The sequence below is a fragment of the Sander lucioperca genome, chromosome 5, assembly GCF_008315115.2.
Source record: "Sander lucioperca isolate FBNREF2018 chromosome 5, SLUC_FBN_1.2, whole genome shotgun sequence".
In the NCBI taxonomy this organism is placed as follows: domain Eukaryota; kingdom Metazoa; phylum Chordata; class Actinopteri; order Perciformes; family Percidae; genus Sander; species Sander lucioperca.
This window is the reverse complement of record NC_050177.1, coordinates 12778335-12795848: the sequence shown is the minus strand read 5'-3', so window position 1 is coordinate 12795848 and position 17514 is coordinate 12778335. Positions and strand designations below refer to the sequence as shown.

General features: G+C 40.6%; 1 protein-coding gene and 1 long non-coding RNA gene across 3 annotated transcripts in view; one reads left to right on the top strand and one right to left on the bottom strand.

The window, feature by feature from the left end:
• Positions 1-17514, top strand: part of nectin1b (nectin cell adhesion molecule 1b) — a 184935-nt gene that overhangs the window by 103193 nt on the left and 64228 nt on the right. The gene's annotated exons all lie outside the window — the stretch shown is intronic.
• Positions 1203-8825, bottom strand: LOC118495169. Its single transcript, XR_004897496.1, has 3 exons — positions 8815-8825; positions 1640-1646; positions 1203-1316 (listed from the first exon to the last, which is right to left on the bottom strand). It is a non-coding gene; the product is annotated as an uncharacterized LOC118495169 (long non-coding RNA).

Sequence of the window (17514 nt, the reverse complement as noted above, 5' to 3'; positions counted from 1 at the left end):
CATCATCTATGTTGCAGGAGTTGTGCTACTGTATCAGTAACCAAACTGGGTTAAGGAGGAATGAATTTTAGGAAACATTAATCATAACCAGGCACATAGTGTACTTAAGAAAATTTATGTTTTCTGGTTGATCTGGTCTGCCATAAGATTTTAACATATTTTTGAGCTTTAATTTGCTAATCAAAGTTTGAAATGTATTAGCATAATGTAATGCTTGCTATGACTGATGACATGTTTATTTATGTCTGTCTCTCCCTGACAATGATGAAGGCATAGAAGCTCATAATCACTCGGGCCTGTTTTTCTAAAGAGCTTTGTCATCTTGTTTTGCTGAGAAGTTGGCAGAAGCTGTGGCTTTCGGAGGCTTTTCTGATTACTTTTACTACTTGTTGATCTGTATTCATTATTTGGAATGTGCACATTGCGGCATTTGTTTTGCATTAGCCACCCTCTGTGTACTCAATCATCACTCTTATTGCTGTTGTACGTTTGCCATGACAACATTTTTAGACAACCAGGATTCTTAGGGTGATATAGGTTGTTTATTCCTATTTAGTCTATATACACGACCTTCCACTTCCGGGATTGCTCCGTTGCTGCCGGAAATTCCACCAGATGTCCCTCATTTAGGCTGGATATCCGTTACCTTGGTCTTTCTTTGTGTTGGCATTCTAAACTCCGGTGGATTTATGAAGACTATGGTTAACTGCTCCTCTAAGTTGACTCGTTTAAATCTGTGAGTAGATTATCCAACACTTTCTGCAAGACTTCTTTTCCACCAGTTTGATTTTAACATCTGTGACATGACATAGATAATAATACTCAACAGCTTGTATAATTACAGTAGTACATACATACATACATCATAGAGCTCAACAGTGTGGTTCCGGAAGTAAAAAAAATCCTATTCATTATCTCCATTAGGATTTTGATAATTATCCATAATTTCTAAACCAGGGATCTTCGACATGGGGTCCGGGGCCATTAGGGGGTCCTCAGAGTCAATGCAGGGGGCCTTAACATGAATCCAACATATTATTAGCAAATATAAATCACCACTGGTGATAGACTTACTGGCCTATAGGTAAGGTAGTCACTAAGGTAGCCATCCACATATACAGTTCATCCTAAGGATTCACTCAGCCACATGTATGTGTAACATTAAACATGATTTATAAAATCATGCTAATAAGTCCCAGGCTTAAAACTCTTTATATACGCATTTTGTGAAACGTCAATGGAGATATTGAACGGGGAAAATCACTTCCGGAACCAGAGCCGTTCAAAAAGTGGGCGGTCACTCTTGAGCTCTATTTCTCAGTAGAATCATTTTTGGAAATGTTTGGAAAAACATTTCATGTGTTCACTTATACATTGCGAGGAATGACTCACACATTACATGCGCAGGAATCAACAGTTGGACTTCCTGCCATGACGCATCTTGTCAAAAGGAAACTTGGTACACAGGTGTTGATTTATCCCGTTTCCTTTCTTCTAATGAATAGCCTTGTGGGGTAAAAGCTTCCTGTTTAAAGAGAAGGTATTCAGCCCGGGCAAGTGGATGCCTGGCTTATCGCTTCATGAGTAACTTGGCATAATGTGGCTCTTGACAAAAAATACACAAGAACATCTAGCTCACTTTAAACCTCAAGTTAAACAACAAAGCATAGCACACAGTCAGGGGATCGGGTTGCTTCACACCACTGCCAACTATGTCACGTCATTTACTTGTCCTGTATTTTTTTGTTCTGGCTCTAATAATAAAGATATTCTTCAGAATAAAGTAAATGTAGTTAGCTCATACCTTCACTGTAAATATTTGTATATGAATTTGTGAGTATGTGCGACCTTCAGTTATTCACAAAGAGGTTTTGGTGTACACAGTGCATAGCTGTCTGTGCTGTCTCTAGCATTGCAATGGAGAAGAGTTGAAGGATGTTTTCTTGGGAGCAACCCTGGGGCTTCAAACTGCAGCACTACATGTACTCATGCCACGGGAAAAAAAATCTAAAGTACAGCCCCAAAAAAAACCATCTATCAGCTGGCTGCAGTGCATTAGAAGTACTTTGAAACACAATTCACGTGGCCTCGATTTTTTTTATTTTTTTTTTATGTCCGAATCACAGTTGACTGATGAGCAGGCCAAGCGCTCTCAGAGTGCTGTCCTCAGAGGACATCTCTCTAAACACAGTGTTTTACCTGCAGGGACCGAGTAGCTGGCGGAATATTACACAATGTACCATCACAGGGTTTGGATAAAACACAAGCAAAGGAAATGGAAGTAAAACTACAGTTCAGTTAAAATGATTTCTCCCATCTATAAGGTTTACTGATCATTTATTAAATCTTCAAATACAAGAAGAATGATCATTTTGACTCTCATTATTACAGAAACAAAAGTAGAATTTTTACCTAAAGAAATAAAAGCACGTGCTGTGTAATATTACTTAGCCTATATTGACGACGTTCCACCTCATTTCGGCCGGATGTCCGTCTCCTTTTTCTTTCTTTGTGTTGGTGTTCTAAACTGCGGTGGATTTCTGAGGACTATGGTTAACTGCTCCTCAGATCTCTGCAGGGTAAATCCAGACAGCTAGCTAGACTATCTGTCCAATCTGAGTTTTCTGTTGCACGACTAAAACAACTTTTGAACGTACACATGTTCCACCAAAACAAGTTCCTTCCCGAGGCTATTTTGCAGCGGCACCGTGGCTCTGTCTGGTACTTAGCGCCGCCCAAGATGATTGTGATTGATTTAACCCTCGTGTGTGGTTCATATTTTTGTTACACAGCCAATGTTCCCCGGTCTGGTGGACCCACCACATTATTAGGCTTTTAAATCAATACAGCCATAAGAATTTATGTAAAAATACTTAATAGATGTTTACTTTAGTTCAGTTACCAATGATATATATCATTTATGGTTCATATTTGCCATTTCCCCCTCTGAGATCACATTTATTATCATATGATCATTTTCGTTTTTTTGTGAGAAAATAAGGAAATTCAATTATAAAAAAGGTAAAAAAATAGAAACAAGATTTTTGATCATTATTGGTGCTTATTTCTTAGAACTTAATCAGAACAGGTGAAAGTGCTTAAAATGTAACAATTTTTGTTACATAGTTTCATAGCACCTTCAATTGAATGCACTCGGGTCCAGTATACCCGAACACCTCATATGTAATAGTTAAGGGGGATGTACCCTGTGCAGTCATTGAAAATAAGTTATTTTGTATGTTCTTCACAGAAAATGAGCCAAGGCCAATGAGTTTGAGTTAGAAGAAATAATAAATAGCATAATTTTTCTTTTAGCAAACATTGAAAATGGGTCCCACAGACCCGAACACCATACAAGGGTTAAAGAAATGCCATTAAACCAGTGCACGTTTTTCTCCCATCCCAGAATGCTGTGTGGACTAGCCAGATCCTCCTCCGCAGCGCTGTGGAGGAAGGTCATAGTTCAGCATTTTGGGTAAATATGCTTATTTGCTTTCTCGACGATAGTCAGATGAGAAGATTGATACCACTCTTTCGGCAAGAAGACAAATAAGTGTATTTCCCCAAAAAACTATTACTTCAAGCTACTTTTTATTTATTCCATCGCTGACACTACCCATTATGTTCAAGGTATGAGATCCACTGACTAGACAGGACAGGAAAAACAGGGTGAAGTGGTCTAGATTGTAACTTCCAGTGAATAGGGTAAAAACAGTTGAGTCCAATAAACTTTATTCATCCCCACAGGCACAAAAACAACAAACATGTGCTACAGTATACAACGCTGCATCAGCTGTACACACCATGCACCACATACTGATACATAAAAACAATACCCTCCTGGGCAGCAATAAACATGGTGTTGTGGGATGTTAAGGAAAAGAGTTCAGTTACATCTATTGTTGTTAAATGATGTTTCAGCACTTGGGAGCGATGTTATATTACAATACATGAGGCAAAGTTTTTTTGTGTTTGTTGAATTGCAAAATCTGATTAAATGTTGCTGTGTTAAATGTTGTAGTGCAGAAAAACAGGGGTATTGGTTTTCTACCTATATATTAAACGACACATTTCGGTTTCAGTACTGAGTTAGTGAAAGTGTGTGTGTGAGTGTGTGTGTGTGTGTGTGTGTGTGTGTGTGTGTGTGTGCTCTAAAGAAAAGGCAAGGTCTAAAAAAATAACATTTTTAAAAAAGAATTCTCAAAGGGATTGGTGTTGGCATCATTGAGCAGTGGTGGAAGAGGTATTCAGATCCTTTACTTAAAGGTCCAATGTGTAGGAATTTCTCCCATCTAGCGTTGAGATCATATATCGCAATCAACTCTCTCGCACCACGCAGTTCAAAGTACGTTACAGCTACGGTAGCCTTCACGCTTCAAAAAGCTGGTCTCTTTCTCCATTCAATATCCTTTTTCTGGGTGAAGAAGAAGACTCCTGTTCCTGAATTTTGGATTTTGAATATGTATGGTCCTCCATGTTTCCTTCTTCAAACTTGCCGGGGCCGGGAAGCTACGATACCCATTAGCAGCATTAGCAGCACCTGTGAGTTTATCATGTGACGAAAACGCGAAAGGTGGAGCAGTATGTCCTGTATGTCCCTTACTGGCTAACGTATTTCAAGATGGCGCATGAATATGTTGCGTCTACCCCAGTTCACGCGAATACATGGGCAACACAGATTTTGATAATGAACAACTAAAGACATTACACACTGGACCTTAAGTAAAAGTACTAATACCACACTGTAAAAATACTCTGTTACAAGTGAAAGTCCTGCATTGAAAATGTTCCTTAAGTAAACGTATGTAAGTATCATCAGGAAAATGTACTTAAAGTATTAATACTAAAAGTACTCAATGCAGAAAAATCCTCCCATTTTAGAAAGTGTAAAGGATCCAAACAGTTGTATGTTTAATGGTCTAATCATTTCAGCTGGACTTGTAGGCCCTTATATTGTTGGCTAGTTTCATTTATAGTAACACATTTTATTACTACATTAAATGACATTATTAATACATGTGTAAAGTAACTAAAGCTGTCAGATGAAAGTAGTGGAGTAAAAAGTACAATATTTCTCTCTGAAATGTAGCGGAGTAGAAGTAGAAAGTGGCATGAAAAGAAATGACAAAGTACAAGCACCTCAAAATTGTACTTAAGTACAGTACTTGAGTGAATGTACTTAGTTACATTCCACCACTGTTATTGAGACAGCAAATAACATGTTAAATGCTGTCCAGATGACTACAGACAGGCCTGTAACCTGTTGTTTGGACACATCATCACCATCCCTCAGCTGTCATGATTGACACAAGTCAAACCCATCCTTAGACCTGCGTACTTAGCCTTGTTTCTCCAAACACTTCACAAGCTTTTAACTAGCTCAAAGGTCAAGCAATTCAACCAAGTACCTTCACTATAGAGCGTCTTGCCCGTGAGCCAGCAGAAGGTCAACTAACAAAAGTAAAGAGCTTCCAATATTAGCATTACCAGGGTGAGCAACATGACAGCACACATAATATTCCAGTTTTTGCCCTTATTCCGAAAAAGACGATGTTCCAACTAAGCTATTGACATCGCTTATGAAAGTGAACATTCCACTAATATTCCCGTTTAGATGCAGCTGTGCAAAATAGGATTTTTATTAAAAAGGAGCGTGCGAACACAGCCTCCCGCTTTGATTCCACCATCTTGAAAAGGTTGCTGTTGCGATGTCTACGCATATCCAAAAACCTGTTGATACCCAAGTCTTTCATAATGTAGGTAGTGTGTGTCTCCTTCTTTTCTTTTGGCCATGCATCTCTAATACACAGCCCTGCAAACTGTTGGCTGGTTGGTTTGTGTCCAACAACCATAGCGACGCACAGAGCTGACCGTAATAACATTTTTGTACTAGGAAGCAAAGCATTCAATTAAGGCCTTAGCTTGTCTCTCCACTTTCATTAAATACATCAACAGGCAAGAGGCCGTAAACTGTCATAACTGCAGTAAAAACCCTGATTGAGACGTATATTCCGAATGCGCTGTATATATGCCCAAAGAATGCCTTGAAAACCCAAATAATACTGGAATATCCCACATCTAAATCGGAAAATGCTAAATTCGGAAAAAAGGCCTTATTCGGAATATCCAAACAGAATATGCTGTACATGACCTGTATCAAATTCAAAAATATTGTCATAATTCGGAATAATAGTGGAGTATTAGTGGCTGCAGAACAGCAAGTCAAAAATAATAAAATTTGAGACGACCAGAGTTATGTATCTTTACTTATGTTGTGTGTGTTGTAATATTAGGCCGATTGCCCGGCTCTTCCAAAATGTGCTTCTGGCTACCAGACCGCACTGACCGCAACTGACCGCAACTAATTTAGTCCTCAACATACGTATTCCCTAAAGCCTGGGCGACATGTTTTAATTAAACTAAAAATCATGCCGCTTTATTCAGTTGATAAAACAATGACAAGACAGGCTACCATGACAGCTCATGAACAGAGCTACAGGGCAGGCTGAAAATACCTACAGGGCTCACAAAGACAAGCTCCACACCAGATGAACAAAAACCAACAGAAAGACAGGAAGAAAGAAACAGTACTCACACATAAATGTCTTAGATGTATGATTTCAGAGGCATATTTCCTATTCAATCTGGGAGACAATTCTGTTTTTCCAATAGACTATTCCAGTTTTTGGTTTTGTAATGATTTCTGGTCTTGGCGTTTTCTTAGGAAAGTGACATCAGCCTCAGAAGAGGCAAGTGGCTCTTGTATCCGAGCAAGATTGTGATTATTGGGAGTGAACAGATCATCAGAAATGGGGAAGAAAGGGGGGATCGTAACGTAATACGTCTCCATAGCAGCAGGCGGCGCTGCTCTGTATTGTTTCCATTAACAGTCTGATTATTTCCCAGAAAATGAAAACCGGCAGCTGATTCGACGAACGCGTCATGTGGTTCTTTTTTCTCCGGAAATTCACAGCCAGACTGTCATGGTGGCTTGTTCAGAATACGATCTGATATTGTACTAAAATAGTTCACCGAAACGTGTTTCTGAAAACATTTTAAGCGAGAAATAGGCCATGCAGTTGCTGAATCTGTCTTCATTTCAGATTGACAAAGGTCAGTTTAAAAGATTTTCGTCACATTTTGAGCGGCTTATCCGCTCCCCATTTCCGGGCGAGTCCCGGCTGCCCTGTCCCCGACTGAACATGTCGGGTCGGCCCAAATGAAGGCCGACGGCTCCTCGGACGGCCGACGGCACGGGACACACCGAACAGACTCGAGTCACGGACCTCGCCAGACGGCCCGACGCCCGATTATCTGGCTGGTGTGTCTTCTCTCTAAGTCCCACACTGACAAAAGTACAAAGTCTGGACTATTGTTAGCTGCCCTTGAGCAAGGCACCAAACTCCCAACAGCTTGGAGTGCTGTCTATGTGGCAGCCCCTACACTCTGACACCTCATACACCTGTGTTGCATACACCTCTCCATTAATGCATGCCTATTGGTCTTGTTTGTGCATGTGTGCGTATCTAGTTCCTATGTGTCTATTGGAACAACAATAGAGTGAAGGAATTGACTTTCCCCCATTGAGGGATAAATAAAGTGCTTCTTATATATCTTTCTTTATATTAAGGCTTTATACTGTAGTGCTTTACTTTTCACAGGTACAAGTACGAACAGTGAATGAGAAGAGCCTGAACCCTGCCAGGGTTCCCTGCATTTAATGACAACTGACAACAGCAGAGAGGAAAACCGATTTTTTTTTTTTTTAAGTTTGACAGCAACAATATGATTGGTTTAGGGAGATCGTGGCAAATATCTGGTTGAATAAACTTAAAACTTACTTAAGCAAAGATGAGATCAAGAACTGAATGGATTTGGATCAACACCTCTCACGCACCGGTATCAACAAAATGTGTGAGCTTCATAAGCTGTAGGTAATTTGTTACGGTCTCATTGTATTAGATTGCATCATTTTGTACGTTTGCTCATGTTAACGTGTCCATCCTCTGTAATCATATGCTGTTATTTATCTGAAAGACAAAGATTTAAAGCAGAGCAGATGTGCCTATTCGAATGACGACAGCTCTCAGAATGTTTTTGAGCAACTTCATTGTAGAGCAGCTTGATATGATTTTGCGTACCTCATAATTAAGAGCCTGTTCATCCTTCATCTGATATCTTTTATGTTTGCAGGGCTGAGCTGCAGTTCGTGTTGTAGCAGTCCTCCCCTGTCATCTATTTCCAGGCCAGAATGAATCAGCTTCTCCTCTCTTTTTTGTTCATTTTGACACCCGACAAAACTCATCGCCTCTAAGGGAATTGGAGAAGAGGGTCTTGTTTTGTTCTGGCAGTTCTTTCAGGAATGGCCATCAATCAGGTGATCTATTGTGTTAGTAAGGGACCTTTCTCTATTGGATTCATCACTTGCTGCAGAAAGCAGATGCTACAAAGGTATTGAAAGTTTGCAGGGTACATTATAATCTGACGCGAGGGCCACAGTGAAAGACGAAGGGCAGTGCTTCATAATGATATCATGGCTAGTTTATATGTCAGGACGATGTGACCCCATTGGGCCGCACCTTGGCTTTGACAGAATTTGTATTCCATTGATATTCTCTCATGATTATCTTCCACAGACCATGTTCTGGTACAGTGATTCCCACAAAACCAAAGGGGCAGCTCGGATTATTTTGGCATTTTGTAGTAGTTGAAAATAAAGCCAAGATTGTGATGAAGCACCGCAATAAAAAAAAAAACAAAAAAAACTGACTTGAATTCCTTCTATAATTGGCTTTTTTTCATTGAAAACAGCACGGTAATCTTTTTGATTGCAGCTGTTTAATCAGCATGACATTGAGTTTTTTTTTAATATGTTTGCTTCGGGACAGATTGTTGAAAAAATGAGCAATCTTTTTCCATGCAGCAACTGAGTGTTGATAGATTTAGTAGAATGTCAGCTGGCTGGAACAAAGAGAGAAAACAGAGGACAGGAGTTGGCTTGGATTTGTCCATTTCGTCTGACACTCGCGGCTGATCGATGAGACGGTCCGTGGTGAGCTATCGTGAACACATTTACTTCTTGTTTAAAAGAGTGCCGAGTAACTGGGGAACGAGTACTTTGTAAATCTTAATTTGGTGGAATTGTCAGTCAATGCCTGTGTTCTTCAGGCTGGAACTGCCCAGACGGAGGATAAACAAAATGTAGGCTCTGTTTAGAAAGCCATGGATGGAGGGGAACCAGAAACAAAACAGGGATCCTGGTGAAATTCTGATTGTGTGCCGCATTTTTGTGGGTGAGGTCTTTGGGAACAGTGCATGTTTGTCTTAGGTTAAGAAATAAATATGACATTATTCTCAAGCCTCTACCATTTCTCTGAGTAGCACACTGATGCCAGAGCTTGTGCCGCAGCATTTCTCAGCATTTGCAACAGCACTTCAGGACCCAGCAAAGCTACAGTAATGCTACCTCTTCAGACACTCATATTGAATAGTTTATCTCTGAAACTTGCAAATGCCCACAGCAACAGAAACTACTTTTGTTATGTATTATGGATCCAAACACAGAGAATGAACTTTGTGAATTACTTTCCACTTATCTCAACAATGTACCTATTCAGTTGTCTTTGAACAGCTGTTTTTGTTGCGACTTTATGCACAATCTTATCTTGAGAGTGGCTCCTTGTCGTTTTTGCAGAACTGTATAAAATGTCTTCATTTGCAACTATGCCTTTAAAAGAGATGTTTCAGTATGATGTGGCTCTTGGGATGCCGGTGAAAAACACTAGCACTTTACAGAATATATTGTAGCATCAGCTTTTATGCTCTGTGAATGAATCGCCTTTCTTACATGAAGTTATTGATTCCTCCCTCTGCATTTTCTTTCAGACGTGTTTGATCAACCACATGCTTATCTCTTTCTCAGGTCTATTTTAAAAATTTAAATTTGAGTTTTAAATTGAAGTTCTCTGTCTAATGGTTTTCACCATAATAACCCCCGGCCTTCATAATGATGACAGCCTGTGTCTCCAGCGCCGGAATGGTAGTTGTTACATTTGTGACATTTAATTATGGTTCAGACTATCAGATACTTTGGCATACGTTTCAATTGTTGCTGTGTGAAAGTTAAAAAAATAAATAAAAAATGATGTGGTGTTCCTACCCTCTGCCAGCCCGGACCAACATGGCTCCCACACAGTGTCTGTTCTGAGCTCTGCTGTGGAACAGTTTTGTCAGCTGTGTGGTGTAGGAGTGGGTAATGACATGCCTACTACAGATGTCTCTAATGAGTCATGACAGGCAAACAGTGAAACCCAGCAATGGTTATTAATGTCACTGGATAAGGCTTGATTTGAATAGTTGTACCCTGGATCACATAGTGATGGGTTTAAATAATAATAATAGAAGAAAATGGGCCTGGTATCTGCATAGTGTTCAGAACACATAAGAACCAGACTGATCTCATGAAGTGGCGTATGTATGACACGCCAATTCGTATGCCATTACTGACGTGTTATCTTGACGCATACTCGCTTTTTAGCGTGTTTATCAACGCCGTTTGGCCTCCATTGACTTACATTACCTTGCGATTGCGTGTGAATTGACGCCGTAGCGAGTAGTATGAAAGGGCGAAAATCCGCGTGGGGAGGTTGGTCGGGGTGGAGGATGGGTAAAACACAGGACTTTCACCAAGGAGAGTGGGAATCGTGTCCCGCGTGTCACGTTTCCTTCGTGTCCCGTGTGTGACGTTTCCTTTCCATGTTTGCTGTTTTCCTAAACCCAACCCTGTTCTTCTTTTCCTAATCCCAACCAGGCTCATATTGGAGATAAATCTACCGGTATCATATAAAACTAGATCTAAGGAATCCAATGGTACCAACCATGTCATGACTAGGTTGTCAGGAAGGTGGCTAAATAATGCTCCAAAGTTAGGCTAGACTTTGCTAAAGCTCAGACTCTTGTGGATTAAATGAGATCAATTGTATTCCTGTGTGAGGATGTAAGTGCCCATAGTAGCCTTTTAGTTTTAATGAGTGTGAACTGTATAAAAGGACATGTTGTGACCTCTAGGTTAATCACAGCCTCATGAAATTGTACAACCACAAACAAGAGACATGGGGCATTCAGAGGATTTATGCTTTCTGAAAATCTCCAAATGTCAAACTTTTTTTATACCAAGTCACAGCATAGATTTTTCTATGCTGTTCCTTCGTGTTCCTTGGTATTTTGGAGGGATTTTTGACCATTTTTATTCATTTTCGAGTGGTAAAAAATGTGTGCACCAAATCTGTGTAACAAATGGTTCCAACCCGAAAACTGCTGCAACAATTTAGACATAGGTGAACATTGGAATTGCCATCATAAACTCATATCATGTACCATGCCCGTATATACTCACAATTTATTTTGATAAACTAATCAATTCTTTTATTTTTATTTCTGATCAATTACTAGACTAGCACATTACTGAGCAGCATGTCACATTAATCCTCAGGTTCCCAGCTTTAAGATGCTGTATACCTACATCTATGTGGAATCTACTGTTGACCTGATACCACCCCCTAAACATCCCCTGTCCCTCACCCCTATCCCTGCAGAAAAACGGGGCAGGAAGCTCAAACTTTGTGAAATAAAGCACATTACTGAAACATGATTTGACTTCTCTGGTTGCTCTTGAAATCTTGCACCATTTACCATAAATCTAAACAGAAAATATCATGAATGTTCTTACAATCTCTAAAATGCTGCAAAATAGTAACTTTTAGTATCAGTCAAAACAACAGAATGTCTAATGTTCAATGGTAATGTTCTGCAACATTTAAAGGAATAGTTAGATATTTTTTGGAAATATGGTTATTGGCTTTCTGCCGGAGAAAATTGACACCTCTCCCATATCTGATCATTACATATACAGCTACATGCTGGTTAGCTTAGCTTAGCACAAAGACTAGTAACAGAGGGAAACAGCAGTCAAGTGGTAAGATAATCTGCCTACCAGCACCTCTACAGCTCACTATTTAACACATTCATATCTTGTTCATTTAATGTGTAAAAAAAAAGGTTTACACAATTTGTAATTTTAGAGAGAGTTATGTGACTATATCTTAGCCCTGAGCTGTTGCCAGGCAACCAGCCTGGTCCCAGCCGAGAAAGAATGCTGGACTGAAACCAACTGTCAAAAAGTGAAGTGGAAGTGCCCTAGTTCACCAATACTGATTCCAAAAAAACATCTCTGACTCCACTGATTTCTCAAATGGATGCAACTTATTTCTCTAAACTTCAAGGTGAATCAATGTTTGCCACAAGAAGTTAGGACATGATGTGTGCCTTGTGGTGAATTAAGGTGATATTAAGGCTTGAAGAGAAATATGCTTAGGGGCATGATTGACAGGTTTCTCAGCCAATCACAACCAGCTGCTTGTTTGTCTCAGCTCAATTTGTGCTTCCCTTACCATTGACTACATTTGGATTTTTCAATGGATTCAGTGACTGCCAAGATGTCAATGAAGGGTAACATCCAACCTTCAAAACATTTCCTCATCAATCTGTGGTTGACGTCAGAGACACTACTTCCACGCTTTTCGACAGTTGGGGAGAAATACTTGATGGGCTAAAAAGACGAAGATTGGTTGCCACCATTATAATGCCCTCTTTGAATCCAGAGTGAGATTAAGGGAAAGGTTCTCCTTTGAGACTTTCGAGATAAAGAGTTCGTCCCTCCCAATGGCCTCGAGAGACTCTGCAGAAATGATTAGGTTCATGTGCCACTCAATTATCTGTTCCCTTGAAGCGTTCTCTTGGAGGATGCAATTATACAGGATGGATGTGAATGAGAATGTTGGACACTGTGATGTGGGGCTGGCCACTGGTGGAGCTTTAAATTTGGTTGGCTTAATAGATCACACATGTCTTGGCAATGTTTGTATTTTCATTCACTAGACAAGAGTCATATTCTTTACAGAGAAAAAATGGGGGGACAAGGGGACAGAATGTAGAGCGAATGACGTTTTCCTTTTCCATCTGTTCAATTAATTTGCCATGAAAGTGCTCCCGATGCTTCTCTAAACTTTCCTTGTTTTTCTGCCACTTTCTTCTGATTCGATTCCACTGACCAAAAACAAGTCGGACAATGTTGTTTTTCTTCTGTTCGAACTATCATGATGGTGTTGTTATGGCCTGGCTCCTGGGGCTTCATGGAGAGGTTTAGCTGTATGCTGCCTACCTCGCCGGATCAGGTTTCTACTGTTCCCCCACTGAATCTCCCTCAGGCCCTGCTGCCTGGCAAAGCATTCATGATTAAATGTGAGACACGAGCCATCCTGCCAAGAGAAAGCTGGAGGAGGGGCTGCTGGCTTAGAACGACCACAGTTTGGAATTTCTTCGCTGTTTGTCATACACACAGAGAAAAATGAAAGCAGATGTAGAAGCAGAGGGAGAGGGGAGAGTAAGGGAGAGAGGCAGTCATCAAAGACGAGAGGTCTCTCAGGCAATAGACACTGTAGGGATAAATCTAAAGCAATATTTGTAAAGCAATATATGCTTTATAAAGAACAACCAGCCAAGTGAGGGTTTAATTATATCAACATTTCTCACAAAATATCTCATTGGCTGGGCTAAACCACAGTGGGCGGAGCCAAATGACCACAGTTTTTTCTGGCTAACATGCTAAGATACATTAAAGCTCCATTAATATTATAATTATATGGGAAGAAGAAGAACCAATCTTTTTTTTATATCAGCAATGAATGACTGTGGGTAGTGAGAGAAGGATTGCTTGCATTATGATCCCACAGAGAATTTTCTCTCAATGTTGCAGCTCTATGGAACTTTTTTTTACCCTCTTTTAGCTCATTGCTTTTGTCTCACCCATAGAAATAGAATGAGAGTAGAACGGACATTGAACTGTTCGCAATGATCATTTGACCAGTTCAAGAGAAAATGGCGATTGCTGTTGTTATGGTGACAACTAGGGGTGGAGGTTTTGTTTCAATATAGGGAGGACACATTTTAACCAGAGGGGGTCTGAGGGTCGTCCCCCAGAATTGTTTTAGCGTCAAACACTTCATTTCCTGCATTCTGGTGACTTGTTATGCAACAATATATGGTGCACATGTCTTTATTTATGTAAAAGGAAATCATTATTCCCCTTTATTGTTCCAAACTTTCTGCATATTCAAAACATCACACGTGTTTCGGTATGTTTTTTTTTTTTTTAGGAATCATGTACATATTGTTAACCGTGTTGAAGCCATGAGCTCCAAAGTTTAAAAGTCTTTAACCTCCCAATGTTGCAAAGTAGACTTTATATGTCACAGTTACTGTTTTCCTTCCAATCGTTTATAGATCTGGATGTTTCCGAGCGCACTTGAAGGCAGCATATTTTTTGAGGGGGACAAATTGACATCTTCTAAATATTAGGGGGTGGGGGGGATATATCGCCTGCATCCCCCTGAAATCTACGCCTATGGTGACAACACACGTCAGTGGTGTAAAGTGTGTCACACTCACTAGTTTGAGAACTCTGTTTTGCCACCTCCACCAAGCCTGCGTTTTCCTTTTGTCTGGGTCTTGTTGAAGCAATCAAATCAATCCTCAATTCTTTTCGAGCAGCAAGGCAACGGAAATTGTGCAGAAAAGACGCCTCTCCATGCTTTGTACTACTCCACTGCTCGCTTGTCACAAAACATCAGCTCAGTGACTCTGTGACGTAGCCTACCTTAAGTCGGATTATGAGGAAGTTAGCTTGCTACAACGGTCACAGTTCAACACTACACATAAAAATGCTCTGACCATCCTTCTATGTTGATTTGAATGGGAATGTCCATTCTACTCTCATTCTATTTTATGGTCACACAAACCCTGTTTCCAGCACCAGGTAGCCTACACCACCTTCCCGGGCAAAGTTAGCGCTGTATGCTAGCTGGTGAAGGAAGTTGAACATGGGGCACCCTGGTAGCTCACCTGGTGGAGCTTGCGCCCAATGTGCAGGGGATCGGTCCTTGCCGCAGCGGCCCGTGTTCGATTCCGAGCCGCGGCCCTTTGCTGCATGTCGTCCCCCCTCTCTCTCCCTCCTTTCCTGTCTACAGCTGTCCTATCAATTAAAGGCAAAAAGCCCACAATAAAAAAAAAATCTTGAAAAAATTGAAAATCGCAGCAAATTATTTATGCAGACGTATTCATTCATTTTGGCTGCCCGTCTAGCAGCCAAAATAAATCAATTAAGCATCATTAAACTGTACTTCAGCAGAAAACATTCCAGAGCTAAGAGAAGATACTATTATGCTCTTGCTAGTTGCTACTTACTGAAACAAAACACAGCTCAGATAAGCTAACGAAAGCTGCAGAAGCCTTGAGGGTGGAGCTGAGGGTCGTTAGGGGATATTGATCTCATCTGGTCGGACTACCCACTCAGTCAGTCAGCCGCTCTCTGTCTGTCTACCGTGGCTTCCACTGTTTGTTTGGTGCCATTTGGTTTCCTTTTCTGAACTAGAAATGCAACGAGCATATATAATTCTCTTCACACTATTTTTTTTACTTTTGAGGTAACTATCACACAAATGTATGGTTTGAAAAGTTCACTCGAGCTTCTTGTGTTGGTTCATTCCAGCCCAATCTCATGGCAGTTCGTGAAATGGTTACGTTATTGAATCTATTGATTTGTAAACAGGACACGATTGTCGTTTTTTTCGTGTGGTGATCACAAATTTTAATTGAATGTATTTAAATGGGAAGCATATTTCGTGATCACAGCATGACTACAGTAGGGAGTAGTATGAAAAGCAGAAATTCCGCGCAGGGAGTTTGGTCGGGGTGGTGGATGGGTCAAACAATACAGGACTTTTCAACCGTACCGTTGTTGTCAGCGTCTCCTGCGTGTGACGGTTCCTTTCCCAGTTCTTTTCCTAACCTCAACTGTCCCGTTGTTGTGGCCGGCGTGTGGCGGTCCGTCCTGTTGTCGCCGGTGTGTGGCATTTAATTTCCCCGTTGCTGCGTCCCCGAGAGCAGCCCAGTGTCATGGCAGTTTGTGAAATGGTAACGTTCGAAAATCGTGACCTGTACACGAAATAAACAAGAAAATTGTGACCTGTACACAAATCAAAATAACGTGACCATTTCACGAACTGGCGTGAGACCGGGTTGCTCATTCACTGTGTGTAAACATGCAGAGATAAAAAAAAAAACTACAGTTAATTTGATAAGCTGTATGAAGTCAAATGTGAAGGCACTGCCAGGTTGGTCGCTTTGGTCCAAAATATAAATACATAAATGGGAGCACGGGAGGTGTGAATGTTAAGGTGGGAGAAGTTGTGGAGAGGCAAAACTCATCCATCTTTAATCTGCTGCTGTATGATAGGACTATGCGAGACTCCATCATACTGTAGAGGTTTTAGAGGATTAATAGTGATTTATCTTTCACTTTGCTTACCTTTAATGCAAAGGAAGATTATATTTGGCCTCTAGAACACAAACATAAATCTCATGGCTCACAGTAAGAGCTTGGATTGGTCACACATTATTCTTTTTAACCAAGATGTATGTGCATGGACATCTGTAAAAAGGAACTGCAGACCTACTGATTGCAGTGAACTTGAGGTTTGCTGTTCGGATTTTGGAAATAAAGAGCTTACTTTTCAATTCTTTGCTGCCTTTAGTGTGGAGTTTTTTTGTTGTTGTCCCTTTTAACTCTTACTGTAACTTGTGATGGTTTTGAGAACATAATTACATGTTTGTTTCCATAAATGCATGAGAACAATGAAAATCTGTTTTGGCTAAATTGGTCGTGGCATCTACAGTCTACAGTTTTTACACTGAACATTTCTGTTATTCTGGGTATTGTGTGACCTGGAGTATTGGTCAGAAATGTGATGTCACTGTTGTCAAGAGTTGGTGGAGGAGAAAGACTGAGAGGATTGCGAGAGAGACAAAGAGAGAGGAAGAGAGAACAAGCCGTGGTGTCTGATTGAGGTGTTTGATCCAGGTCATGCTGCGGTCTAATCATTGGAGCTGTGGATAGCCACTGTCGGCGGCTTGTTTTATAAAGGAGAGATGGTTGTGCAGGCCTCCTCTCCAGGACCTAATTCAATTGAAGAATAAATGAGTTCTGTTGGTAATTTGGAGATAACCTGCGCAGTGGCCGAGCTTAGAGGAAGATAAGAAACGACAGAAATGAAGACAAGAAAACGAGAAAATTTTTCACCCTGCCCTTGCTAAATTAAACTTTTCCCATTCCCCCCTCAAACTTTAATTAAAACACACACACTTGCATGCACATTGCGCACACGGGTTCACACAGTCGCGCTCATGCGGTCGCACGTCCACCAGATAATCCAACAGGAGCAATCTAGTTTGAAAAGAGATCAGTAGACAGTGAGCACTGAGCCTAACTGGAACATACTGAAGCTTCTCTATCCGCCCCCAATGTTGTTAAGATTAATCAGCGAGGTACACTCTGAAAGTCAATGGTCCTTTGAGTTGTAAAACACAGAGGTGTAGTGGGGATTATATAAAGGGTCAGTT